Genomic DNA, 14,124 nt, shown 5'->3' with positions numbered 1-14,124 from the left:
CCGGTAGAGGCTGGATTCTTTGCTTCGCGGACACCCTGTTTTTTGTAATGATACCGACTCGAAGAGGTGCCTTCGGGTCCTCGGTGTCAATATCGGGTAGCAGGTCCAAATCGGGCTCGGTGACCATGGGTTGAATGGCCCGGACATTCCTGCGAGGTTGGCTGGGACGACGAGAGTTGGCAGGCTGAGCTGATCTGCATAAAGCAGCATAGTGGCCAAGTTTGCCACATTGCAGGCATCGTCGGGATTTGGCAGGACATTGCCGCTTTAAATGGGCAGAGCCACAGTTGCCGCACATTGTGGCGTCAGTACGTTCGCTGCGCCACCGCGCATGTGCGGTGCCGTCGTACGTGCTACCAACACATAAAATAGAACAACACTATTTTATTAAGCTAGAAACTGTTGAACATACTTTCACTGTGGGTTAACACGATGTTAGATTAAACTAAAGACCTATGCCTATCCTAACCAGTCTATGCACTCAGCACATGGTGAAGATCTGTGCTGTAAGCTGTAAGCTCTGTCCTTCTGAGAGGCTGCATCCCGAATGAGCGCGAACTCTGATGCCCTCTGTCTTTATAGTGAGTGTGCTCTAACTGGTGATTGGCTGCGGTGTTGTGTGTGTTGATTGGTCTTGCTGCGTGTCCATCAGTGTGTGTGTCTGCACCATGATATACTGGTGTATATTATGACAAACAGGAGCGGTGGTTAGCTTCGTTTTCAACTCAAGCTACTCTGCTTGATGTGCAGGTAGCTACTGGAAAGTGGTGGACTTCTTCACCAGGTTCCTGAGGGCCGTGGTGTGTGACGCGAGGTTGGGAATGAACTTCCCCCAAAAATTTACCATCCCCAGGAAGCGGAGGACCGCCTTCTTGTCCTCTGGGGTCTTCATTGTGTTGATGGCCTTGACTTTGTCTGAGCCTGGTTGCACGCCCTGCTGGGAGATCTGATCACCCAGAATCTTAATTGACAATTTGCCAAAGGAGCATTTGGTTTTATTTAATTTCAGGCCGTTGGAATGTATGCGCCCGAAGACTCGTTGTAGATGTGAAATATGCACATCATGAGGTAAAAATAGGCAGTGACAGACACCCAGGTTAGCCAATCAACATACAGGACAGAACACAACCAATCACCAGGCAGAACACCAGAGGGGGGCTTCCAACTATAAAACACACGAGGCATCAGCACTCCGCCTCTTTCCACTGGTGACAACTGTCGTGACAGTCAGGGTGTATATATCAGTCAGCACCTTCTACACGTGGATCAGAGCTAGCCTGGTCTAGTAAGTTAGAGTTAGTATGTAGAGTGTCAACCCACAGTCAGCTGTGTGCATTGTTATAGAAGTTTAATAAATCGTATTGAACCAATGCCTACGTTTGGTGTATGCTTTGCAGTTCATCTGCATCCTGTTGCAGTCCGTGTTACCCCAGGGTGAATAACATGACACGCGCTAACTGCAAACATATTGCACCCCCACTTTAATAGGCACTGGCGACTTCCGGTTGTGGCTATGCGGAGCTAAGTCGCACATTCGGCAGCTCCCGCTAAAAACTCTTTTCAGGGCCCCCAACGGCATTTCTTCAATGTTTCCCGCTGTGGGAAGGAGATTACAATAGTTCCCCGACAGTATATGGCTCTTACTAGGAGCGGGGCGACTAAAAAAGTGGTGGTGGACCCGAAGAAGGTGCGAGGGAAGAAGAACAAAATGGCGGCGGGCAGGGACCAGGCATCGTGGATGCAGTGGGCGCAGGAGCAACAGGAGGGTATCCAGTGCTGCTTCAGGGAGAATAAAGCGGACCTGCTTGAGCCGATGAAGGCTTCTGTAGACACGCTGCTGGTGACCCAGACGGCCCAGGGGGTGGCGATCCGCGAGACCCGACAAAAGATCTCCGACAACGAGGACGAGATCTTAGGCCTGGCGGTAAAGGTGGAGACGCACAAGGCTCTCCACAAGAAATGGCAGGAGCGGTTCGAGGAGATGGAGAATCGGTCGAGGCGGAAGAACGTGCGGATTCTGGGCCTCCCGGAGGGGCTGGAGGGGCCGGACGTGGGGGCCTATGTGGTCACCATGTTGAACTCGCTGATGGGAGCGGGGTCCTTCCAGGGACCCCAGGAGCTGGAAGGGGCCCATAGAGTGTTGGCGAGGAGGCCCAAGGCTAACGAGCCTCCTCAGGCGGTGCTGGTGAGGTTCCATCGGTTTGTTGATCGGGAGTGTGTGCTCAGGTGGGCCAAGAAGGAGAGGAGCATCAGGTGGGAGAATGTGGAGGTTCGGATATACCAGGACTGGAGTGCGGAGGTGGCGAAGAGGAGGGCTGGGTACAATCGAGCGAAGGTGGTGCTGCACAGGAAGGGGGTGAAGTTTGGCATGATGCAGCCGGCGCGACTGTGGGTCACCTACAAGGACCGGCACCATTCTTTTGAGTCTCCGGAGGAGGCGTAGGCCTTTGTTCAGGCCGAGAAGTTGGACACAAATTGAGGGTCGGGATGGGCGTTTGGAGATTGCGGTTTATATGTTACATTTTGAGGGGGGTCCTTTGCTCGTGTATTTTTTTTTCTCTCTGGTTCGGTGAGGGTGGTTAGGGCGGGTTGGGCACTGTTTTGGTTGGGTTGGTTGGGGGGGCTCTTGGAGGCGGGTAAGCAAATGGAACAGGGGTGGATGGCCGGCAGTGAGATCGGGCCCCGCGGGGGAGGGGGCGGCCCGAGTCGGGGGCTGAGGGGACTGGGCCTGTAAAAGGAGCTGCGTCAGAGGTGGCGGGGCCGGGTAGGTGGTAAGCGCGGGCTTTTTCCCGCGCTGAAGGCTGGAGGGGGCGGGGCCGGGGCGGGAAAGCGAGGGTTGTGTCCCGTGCTTGGGATGGAAGGGGGAGGTGTAGAGCCTGCGGATGGGGAATGGAAGAGGAGGGTGTGTCACACAATGGGAGGAGTCGAAGGAGAGGCGGGAGTGGCCGGGGTCAGCAGGAGTCAGCTGACTTGCGGAAGTGCAATGGGGGGAGTAAAGCAGTTAGGAGGGGTCCTAGCCGGGTGGGGGTGGGGGGGGAATCGAGTTGCTGCTGCTATGGTCAAGGGGGAGCTGGAGCGAGTGGGGGGGGGGTCGAGACGGGGGTCTGCCGCCATGGGGAACGGGCCGGGCGTGGGGTGCGGGCGCGTGGCTGGCTGAGGAGGGGCTATGGCTAGTCGGCGGGGGAGGGGGGCGGGTAGCCCCCTGATCCGGCTGATAACCTGGAATGTAAGCGGACCGAACAGGCCGGTCAAGCGGGCCCGCATGTTCCCGCACCTGAAGAGGCTGAAGGCGGATGTGGTCATGCTCCAGGTGACACACCTGAAGGTGGCAGACCAGGTAAGATTGAGGAAAGGGTGGGTAGGTCAGGTGTTTCATTCGGGGCTGGATGCCAAAAATCGAGGAGTGGGGATCTTGGTGGGAAAGAGAGTGTCGTTCGAGGCGTCGAGCATTGTGGCAGAAAATGGCGGTAGGTACGTAATGGTAAGTGGTAAGTTGCAGGGGGAGAGGGTGGTGCTGGTCAATGTGTATGCCCCGAACTGGGATGATGCGGGTTTTATGCGGCGCATGTTGGGTCGGATCCCAGATTTGGAAGTGGAGGGCCTGATAATGGGGGGGAGACTTTAACACGGTGTTGGATCTGGCATTGGCTCTCTCCAGGTCTAGGACGGGTAGGAAGCCGGCGGCGGCTAAGGTGCTGAGGGGGTTTATGGACCTGATGGGAGGGGTGGACCCTTGGAGATTTGCAAGGCCGGGGGCTAGGGAATATTCTCGCGTGTCCATAAGGCTTATTCCCGGATCGACTTTATTATTTTGAGCAGGGCACTGAAAGCGAGATTAAAGGATACCGAGTACTCGGCGATGGCCATTTCCGATCACGCCCCGCATTGGGTGGACTTAGAGCTGGGGGAGGAGAGGGACCAGCACCCGCTGTGGCGCTTGGAGGTGGGGCTGTCGGCGGACGAGGAGGTGAGTGAGCGGGTCCAAGGAAGCATAGAGAGGTACCTGGAGGCCAACGATAACGGGGAAGTCCGAGTGGGGATGGTATGGGAGGCGCTGAAGGTGGTAGTTAGGGGAGAGCTGATCTCCATTAGGGCCCATAAGGAGAGGAGGGAGCAGAGGGAGAGGGAGAGGCTGGTGGGGGAGATGGTGAGGGTAGACAGGAGGAATGCGGAGGTGCCTGAGGAAGGATTGTTGAGGAAGAGGCGTAGCCTCCAGGCCGAATTCGACCTGGTGACCACCAGGAAGGTAGAGGTGCAGTGGAGGAAGGCCCAGGGGGCGATGTATGAGTACGGGGAACAGGCAAGCCGGATGCTGGCGCATCAGCTGCGGAAGTGGGATGCAGCTAGGGAGATTGGGGGAGTTAAGGACAGGGGAGGGAATGTGGTGCGGAGTGGGGTGGGCATCAATGGGGTCTTCAGGGACTTTTATGAGGAATTGTATCGGTCCGAGCCCCCACTGGAGGAGGGAGGGATGGGCCGCTTTCTGGACCAATTCAGGTTTCCAAAGGTGGAGGAGGGACTGGTGGCGGGATTGGGGGCCCCAATTGGGCTGGAGGAGCTGACCAAAGGGATAGGGAACATGCAGGCGGGGAAGGCACCGGGCCCGGACGGTTTCCCGGTCGAATTCTATAAAAAATGTATGGACTTGGTGGGCCCGTTGCTAGTTAGGACCTTCAACGAGGCAAGGGAGGGGGGGGGGGGGGGGGGGGGGGGGGGGCTTTGCCCCCGACGATGTCCCGGGCACTGATCTCCTTGATCCTGAAGCGGGACAAGGATCCCCTGCAATGTGAGTCTTACATGTCGATTTCATTGCTAAATGTAGATGCCAAGGTGCTGGCGAAGGTCTTATCCACGAGGATTGAGGATTGTGTGCCGCAGGTCATCCACGAAGACCAGACGGGGTTCGTGAAGGGGAGGCAGTTGAACGCGAATGTGCGGAAGCTTCTGAACGTTATCATGATGCCGGCGAGGGAGGGGGAGGCGGAGATAGTGGTGGCGTTGGACGCTGAGAAAGCCTTTGATAGGGTAGAGTGGGGGTACCTGTGGGAGGTGCTGAAGAGGTTCAGGTTTGGGGAGGGGTTCGTCAGGTGGGTTAGGCAGTTGTACGAGGTCCCGATGGCGAGTGTGGCCATGAAAAAGAGGAGGTCTGAGTACTTTTGGTTGCATCGAGGGACGAGGCAGGGGTGTCCCCTGTCCCCCCTGCTCTTCGCACTGGCGATTGAACCCCTGGCTATGGCACTGAGGGAGTCGCGGAACTGGAGGGGTTTGGTGCGGGGTGGGGAGGAGCATAGGGTGTCGCTCTATGCGGACGACTTGCTGCTATATGTGGCAGACCCGGTGGGGGGAATGCCGGAGGTAATGAGGATCCTCAGGGAGTTCGGGGATTTCTCGGGGTACAAGCTCAACATGGGGAAAAACGAGCTGTTCGTGGCTCACCCACGGGACCAGGAGAGGGGGATTGGCGAGCTCCCACTAAAAAGGGCGGAGAGGAGCTTCAGGTATTTGGGGATCCAGGTGGCCGGGAGCTGGGGGACCCTGCATAGGCTTAATTTCACAAGGCTGGTGGAGCAAATGGAGGAGGAGTTCAAGAGAGGGGACGCGTTGCCGCTGTCCGTGGCGGGTAGGGTGCACTCAGTCAAAATGACGGTGCTCCCAAGGTTTTTGTTCCTGTTCCAGTGCCTCCCCGTGTTTATCCCGAAGGCCTGTTTAGGCGGGTCAACAGGAGCATAATGGGGTTTGTGTGGGCGCGAGGGACTCCGAGGGTGAGAAGGGTGTTCCTGGAACGGAGTAAAGATAGGGGGGGGCTGGCCCTGCCCAACCTCTGTGGGTACTACTGGGCTGCCAATGCGACGATGGTGCGCAAGTGGGTGATGGAGGGGGAGGGGGCTGCATGGAAGAGGCTGGAGACGGCGTTTTGTGTGGGTACGAGTCTGGGGGCACTGGCAACGGCGCTGCTGCCGCTCCCTCCAAGGCGGTATACCACGAGCCCGGTAGTGGCGGCTGCCCTCAAAATCTCGGGGCAGTGGAGGCGGCACAGGGGGGAAGTTGGGGCCTCGGTGTGGACCCCAATACGGGGGAACCACCAGTTCGTCCCAGGGAGATCAGATGGAGGGTTTTCGGGGTGGCACAGGGTAGGGATACGAAGGTTGGGAGACCTGTTTATGGACGGGAAGTTCGCGAGCCTGGGTGAACTGGAGGAGAAGTATGGGCTCCCCCCGGGGAACACCTTCAGATTCTTACAGGTAAGGGCATTTGCCAGGCAGCAGGTGGTGGAATTCCCGCGGCTGCTGCCATGCACAGTACAGGACAGGGTGCTCTGGGGGGGAGGGGGGGGTGAAGATCTCGGAAACTTACCAGGTGATGCAGGAGGAGGAGGAGGCCTCGGTGGTGGAGGTGATAGGTAAGTGGGAGGAGGAGTTGGGAGAGGGGATCGAAGAAGGGACGTGGGCAGATGCCCTTGGGAGGGTGAATTCTTCCTCTTCGTGCGTGAGGCTCAGCCTCATACAGTTTAAGGTGCTGCACAGGGCACACATGACCGGGACAAGGATGAGCCGGTTCTTTGGGGGTGAGGACAGGTGTGTTAGGTGCTCGGGCAGCCCAGCGAATCACACCCATGTGTTCTGGACATGCCCAGCGTAGGAGGAATTTTGGAGGGGTGTAGCGAGGACGGTGTCGAGGGTGGTAGGTTCCAGGGTCAAGCCGGGCTGGGGGCTCGCAATATTTGGGGTGGCAGAGGAGCCGGGAGTGCAGGAGGCGAGAGAGGCCGGTATTCTGGCCTTTGCGTCTCTGGTAGCCCGGCGGAGGATTCTTCTTCAGTGGAAGGATGCGTGGCCCCCAAGCGTGGAATCCTGGATCAATGATATGGCGGGGTTATTAAGTTGGAGAGGGTGAAATTCGCCTTGAGAGGGTCGGTACAAAGGTTCTTCAGGCGGTGGCAACCGTTCTTAGACTTCCTGGCAGAACGGTAGACATTGGTCAATGGCAGCAGCAACTCGGGGGGCGGGGGGAGGGAGGGGGGGGGGGCGTTATTTTGTTTTTGTTTATTTACACTGGGGGGTGTATATATTTGCTATGTTTGCTTTGTGTTAAGTCGGGGTGTTAATTTATTATTTATGTACAGGAGGGAGGGGGGTATGGAGGGTTGTTTTTTTGACTGTGTTTTGTATTTAACCGTGTTGGGTTCCTTTTTCATTTTGTTATTGATATTCTGTGAAAACCTTAATAAAAATTATTTAAAAAAAATAAATAATAGGCAATGGCTGCCTTAAATTGCAACAGTGAAGATAGATTTGCTGCCCTTCCCCATCAACACCTCAAACTGATACAAAGCCAATGTACAGGGTGGGGTAGCACATTGACCAAAGTTACGTATGTACCAAAAGGCAGCTTGCAATTACCTTGGTATGTAAAAATTCAGGGTGGTTGTTAATTTTCCAACCAATGGAAACTCCGATGATGTGAAGCACGAGTTGGCTATGATGAATTGGGAAATATTACTTTAAGGGATGACATTGGATAGGCAATGGCAAACGTTCAAGGAGCACATGGGTGAACTGCAACAATTGTTTATTCCTCTCTGGCGCAAAAGTAAAACTGGAACGGTGGACAAACCAGGGCTTGTGAGGGAAATTAGCAATAGCACTAGATCCAAGAAAGAAGCATACAAATTAACCAAGAAAAACAACAGGTCTGAGGATTGGGAGCAGTTTAGAATTCAGCAAAGAAGGACCAAGGGATTGATTAAGAAGGGGAAAATGGAACATTACAGCAAGCTTGTGGGGAACAAAAAGACTGACTGTAAAAGTTTCTATAGGTATGTGAAGAGAAAAAGATTGGTGAAAACAAATGTAGGGTCCCTTACAGTCTTTGACAAAGAGTCATCCAGCTTGAAGCATTAGCTCCCTTCTCTCTCCACAGATGCTGCCAAATCTCCTGAGATTGCCCTGTATTTTGTGATCTAAATGCACAATTTGGTTCTGTCTTCATAAAGGAGGACACAAGTAACATACCAGAAATGTTGGGGAACACTGGGTTAATGAGAGGGAGGAACTGAAGGAGATCAGTATTCATAGAGAAATAGTATTGGGGAAATTGATGGGATTGAAGGCCAATAAATCCCCAGGGCCTGATAATGTACATCCCAGGCTTCTCAAGGAAGTGGCTCTAGAAATAGTGAATGCATTGGTGGTCATCTGCCAAGATTCTATAGACTATGTAACAGTCCCTACACATAGTATCATAGAATTTACAATGCAGAAGGAGGCCTTTAGCCCATCGTGTGTGCAACGGCCCTTGGAAAGAGCACCTTATTTCAGCCCACGCCTCAACCCTATCCCAGTAACTCTACTAAGGGGCAATTTAGCATGGCCAATCCACCTAACCTGCACATCTTTGGACTGTGGTAGGAAACCGGAGCACCCGGAGGAAACCCACGCAGACACAGGGAGAAAGTGCAAACTCCACAGTCAGCCGAGACCGGAATTCAACCCGGGTCCCTTGAGCTGTGAGGCAGCAGTGCTAACCACTGTGCCACCGTGCAGCTCTACATACAGGTTAAAAGATTCTTTTTTAAAAAATGTAAATAACTCATACTCCCGAACGTCTCTTGCTTTTCAAATTTAAAATTTTAACTGTGGAGCCATAAGTAAAATCTGTTAACCCAAAAAGTCCTTCCTCGGTAGCCTATTTGGCACAGTGGGATTTCATTTATTTGTGAAACATTAGGATTTGCTCAGAATTCCTGCAAATCACTGTGATCCCATTACCTTTAAAGTATGCAATCTTTGATTGGTAATGAAGCTGCAAACTTGGGAGCATGGGGCTGCTTAGTCTGGGATTAGGCATAACCATTTGTTAATTTGATTTTGGAATAAATGTCACTGGTTGTCAGGAATGAGACAAGGGAAATGTATGAAAATAAAAATGCAACATGTTTCAGGCTTTAGTGTTACAAGCAACAGGCAAGCTGAGAGGAACTGAAGTTGGGATCGGATTGCCCCAAAAGTGTAAATATGTGGAAAGTTCTGCAAATGCATTATCAGCCCATCTAATTTTGCTCTGCCAGCTGCACCTAGGTAATTTGATACATTTAGGTGCAGGAACGTGAATTCTTACCATATTTTTTCCAGTTGATTTGATTGTTAATTTACATGGAAATCAAACCACGAAAAGCAGCTGAAGCATCAGTTTGCAAAATTTGAACACAAGTATTTTTCCTGCAATTGCAATTTGGAAAACATTCAACAACTGTATTATCTGGTGTGGGTTCCGCCCCCTAACCAAGGATAAGCTAGAGTACACAGGATAATAAAGCTGAAAGATATAATAGAATGTACATTCTGCAGAGTACAAAGAAATGTAAAGTGCAGCAGTGTTAACTTATTATGTGTTCTGTAAGGAAGATTGTTTCCTGGAGTTTCATCAAAAGAAGGGGCTACTGCAGCAGAGAAGGTAGGTTTTGGGAATGGGGGAAGGAAACCCAATTGAAACTTGTTTGTAAAATATATATTTACGTTTTTATTTTTCAATTGCTTTGATAAGGAAGTGCTGCTTTAAAATAAGTTTCTGTTTTCAAGATAATAGCTCTACGCCTATCAGTACAAAATGAATGTCAAATAAAAATGACAATTTACTCTTTCAATTGTTTTTTATTTACTGATGATCGCTTACTCAATCAGGTATTTACTCTGTTCTCCCAACCAACCATTGTAACTTTGTTGGGAGATTGGTGAAAACCTTGATGTTAATGCTTGATTTGTGGGCAGCATGGAAGCATAGTGGTTAGCACAAATGCTTCATAGCTCCATCCCAGGTTCGATTCCCGGCTTGGGTCACTGTCTGTGCGGAGTCTGCACCTTTTTCCCGTGTGTGCATGGGTTTCCACCGGATGCTCCGGTTTCCTCCCACAGTCCAAAGATGTGCAGGTTAGGTGGATTGGTCATGATAAATTGCCCTTAGTGTCCAAAATTGCCCTTAGTGTTGGGTGGGGTTACTGGGTTATGGGGATAGGGTGGAGGTGTGGGCTTGGGTAGGGTCCTCTTTCCAAGAACCGGTGCAGACTTGATGGGCCGAATGGCCTGCTTCTGCACTGTAAATTCTATATCAAAGTTTGACTAGGTTTACCATAATGATAAAGACGTTATTTCTACTTTTCTTTCTAAAGTGCAACATGGTCTCTGCACAATAGTTCAAAGGAGTACTGCACTGATAGAGGTGCTGTATTTTGGATAAGATATTAAACTAAAGCTCCCTTTTCCTATTCAGGTAGACATTAAAGCTCCCATTTGAAGAAGAGCAGGCATCCTGATCAACATTCCTCTTTCAACCAGAAGCACCTAAAACAGGTTATCTAGTTATTCATCTCATTTGTTGCTTGTGGGACATTGCTGTGACCACATTGGCTCCAATTTTAAGCTCATATAAGAACAGCGACCTCCATTCCGAAGGAATCATCGGATGTAAAGTGCTTTGCGACATCCTACAGACTTGATAAGGTGCTATTTAAATCCTTTGTTTTACCAGCTGATCAGTATGGATTACTATTTGAATTGAAATTAAACAACTCACATTCATACATGTTTTTTTCCTCGGCTAAAACATATTTATATATTTATATATCATGTGTGCAATTAATTTTTTTAGTTCTCAATTTGTGTAAATAGCTGTTAGCAATGGTCTATAAATGTAACAAATCAGGGTGTTGAAACTGCATAATGTTCATGAGTTATTGAACGTTTAACAACTTAAATTTCTCTGTTTTAACACAGAGCATAGTCTATTTATAACAAATTGACTTGGTAGTTTCAAATAGCTACAACTTTTGATGACGAGGATTCCAGATTTCTGCTATCCTTTGTGTGTAGAAGCACTACCTTATTTTCCTCTTAAACGATGTGGAGATGCCGGTGTTGGACTGGGGTGAGCACAGTACGAAGTCTTACAACACCAGGTTAAAGTCCAACAGGTTTTGGACAAACCTGTTGGACTTTAACCTGGTGTTGTAAGACTTCATACTGTGCTCCCTCTTAAATGGCCTTGTTCTGATTTTAAATACTATATTGGACATTGTTGTCCATGACTTCCCCATCAGAGGAAATAATTTATTCTTATCTCTCTTGCCCTTTTAACATTTTAAGTGCTTCAATCAAACCAGGCCTCAATCTTCTATATACAAGTGAATATAAGCCAGGTTTATGCCACCTGTCTTCATAATCCTTTTAGTACCAGTAGCATTCTGGAGCAAATAGCAGGGAGACTAACTTCAGATGTATATGTGTCAATAGATTTTGGTTGGTATCTCACACTGAAATGTCAGGAACTGAGGCAATAATACTTGATGAGAGCATTCACATCACCCCAAGTGCTTTCAGAAGTCCTTAAGAAGAAGCAACTTCAGATTGATGTACTGTCCAGAGACTAATATTAAATATACACTTCCCTGCTCAATCTGCTAACTTTTGTTTGAATTGTTTAAGCCATTACATGCACTTCCCTGCACAATCTGCTAACTTCTGTTTGAATAGTTTAAACATGGCTGAGAACATAACGATTGAAGAAAATGCATTTTAGGATCTTGACTATTTTGTCAATCTTACTCGAAATTCCAGTCACTCTTGTTCAAAGAATTCCAATGGGTCAACTTTCTTTTCATTGTATGTTGTCCAAACTGCCGACCACCTATAAGAAGTGAACTGGGTGATGGTGATGGTGGTGATGGTGGTGGTGGTGGCGGTTGCGGGGGAGGGGGGTTACTGCCATTTCTGGTATTTTCTGCCAGAAATGAAGCAGGCCATTGCTTATGCCCAGTCATATTTGGGTGGCTCTAATCAAATTGTTTGATCATGGAACAATCCTGTACATCACACATTTAAGAGAGTGTCTACTCCCGGGATCTACCCGGCTCGCCCCTCGTGAGATCTAATGCGATCTCGCGAGACATTGCGATGTAAATCCCACCAAATGTGGGCGGGATCACATTTTGGCAAATCTGCATATTAGAGCAAGACAACTAGTCTCACTTTAATATGCAGTTTCCTGAGGCACCCGATGCTTTGGGATCTATTTCCTTTCCCTCAGTGAGCTCGGGAGAGCAGTGTTCAGCACTGGTCTCCATAAACGGGGACCAGAAGGAACAGAATCCATGGGTGTCTCCCAGGGGATTGGAGGCCCCCAGGTGTATGCCCTTTGGGCAGAGTGGTACTCTGGCATTGCTGGTGCCACCCAGGCATCCTGGTACTACCAGCTTGGTGTTGTGAAGGTGCCCAGGTGGCACTTCCAGCTGGCAGGAGCACTGCCAGGGTACCAGGTTGGCACTGCCAAGCTGGCATTTTTTGTGCAGCGGTAATCGGGCCAGGGGTGCTCTGTACATGTATTTGGGGGGGGGTGCGGGGGAGCCCGGGAACCCCTCATAGTGAATTGGGGCTTGGGGATGGGGGATTCGGGATCACGTGGGGACTCCAGAGATCGGGTTGCCATTTAAAAATGGCATCCCGATCTCTCACTACACTGAGGAGTTCCGGCTAGTGGAGCTCCTCAGTGCAGAAAACAGGGCTATGTGCAGCCTTGTCTGCGCATTCTCCGCTAAGGCCCCATCTAACCTGAGTGACATTGAATAGCGTTGTGTTTCTCGCTGTGAGCGACAGGAAACACGGGTACATTGAAGTTCCTCTGTCCAATTCCAGTAGATTTACTTCAAAAGTATTGGGAAATCCTATTGGTGTGAAAAGTGCTATAGAAATGCAAGTATGTCTGTTTCTTTGTTGCTTGCTTTCTACCAATGACCTCTTGAATTCTAATCCAACATTATGACCAAAGGGCTACCTGGTGATTTTGTACCTCAATTTATTACCTAACTCCTTCAGATGAGGTTGCAAGAACCTGACCTTTCCTAGATCATTAGTTTACATATGACTCATAACCTCTGGCTGCATATCCAGTTTCTGCACTCTGCTTTGTTCCCGATTGTCACAGCTGGCCATTTTCCATCTGTTTTCCAACAGACAAAATCATATGGGTAGGTTACTGCTCAATTGACAGAGACATTCAGTCAGTGACTGATAAACACTTTGATCTTGCTGATGAAATATCAGTGTTAACTCGGAGCAATACCCGCTTTTCATGCTAAACTATTTCATGCTAAACTATTTCATGCTAAACTTTTCATGCTAAACTTTTCATGCTAAACTATTTAAACACATCAAGCACTTGAAGGAAGCCAAACATTTTCAAAATCTACCATCAGGATCATAGAATGATGCCTGTGTTGGTTCTTTGAAAGAACTATGCAATTATCCTCACTCTCTTGACCTTTCCCCCAAACCCTACAAATGTACTGCCTTCAAGTATTTGTCCAACTCACTTTGAAAGTTACTAATGAATCTGTTTCACCATCCATTCAAGCAGTGTATTCTGAAACATTTGCCGCGATCTACCGGCCGTATTGCACTCTTGCTCAAGCACAACGCGACCTCTCGATGCCGAGAGAGGCCTCTCGCAGGCTTCCCGACCGCCTTCACGCTTCCTGGAATCTACCTGAGTCCCGTGAGGCGCGGAATCGGAATCCGCCCATTGGGGCATGACCAAGTGGCCCGCTCTTAAGTAGAGTTTAAACCTACTTTTTACCCGGGATCTACTGGCCTCCCGGAATCTACCGGCCTCCCCATGGAGGCTGCAGCTGGACGCCATTCAGTACTGGTCCACACAAATGTCTTCTGGGCCATCAGAGACCCCTGGATGGTCAGGGATAGTGTAGGGTGGCTCTCTGCCCCTCCCAATGGAAAGTGGGCACATTGGCACTGTCCAGCTGGCACCTTGGCGCTGCCACCCTGGCGTGGGTGGACAGGCCATCAACCACGTGGGAGACATCCCAATCAGACCGTGATGCCTGTGTTTGAACACTGCGGGAGGCAACACCACACAAGCAGCAGCCAATATCCGAAGATCCAGATGATGGGACACAGCTCTAGGGACATGTCCATGGCCGGATGTAGGGTGAGTGCCATGGGGAGGGGACCAGCGTGCGGTCCAGGTGATGTTCTGAGCGGGTGTCCAGGGTACCGTCTGGGGTCCGGACAGGGGGCCAACTGTGGCCGGGTGTGCATGGGCAGGGCATTCCAGTGGGGAAAG

At 50.4% G+C, this 14,124-nt stretch overlaps 1 protein-coding gene across 5 annotated transcripts in view; it reads left to right on the top strand.

The window, feature by feature from the left end:
* Positions 1-14,124, top strand: part of LOC140410813 (amine sulfotransferase-like) — a 94,335-nt gene that overhangs the window by 11,426 nt on the left and 68,785 nt on the right. For 2 of the 5 annotated variants that reach the window (XM_072499450.1, XM_072499448.1), the window contains exon 2: positions 10,264-10,493. The gene's annotated coding sequence lies outside the window, so the exon portion shown is untranslated. Of the gene's footprint in view, positions 1-9,301; positions 9,455-10,263; positions 10,494-14,124 lie in introns of those variants that run through there. The other 3 variants (XM_072499452.1, XM_072499449.1, XM_072499451.1) reach the window with 3 other exon arrangements.

This window comes from Scyliorhinus torazame, chromosome 4 (assembly GCF_047496885.1).
Source record: "Scyliorhinus torazame isolate Kashiwa2021f chromosome 4, sScyTor2.1, whole genome shotgun sequence".
Taxonomy (NCBI): domain Eukaryota; kingdom Metazoa; phylum Chordata; class Chondrichthyes; order Carcharhiniformes; family Scyliorhinidae; genus Scyliorhinus; species Scyliorhinus torazame.
The sequence above is the reverse complement of the archived record's forward strand: the minus strand, read 5'-3'. Positions and strand labels throughout refer to the sequence as shown.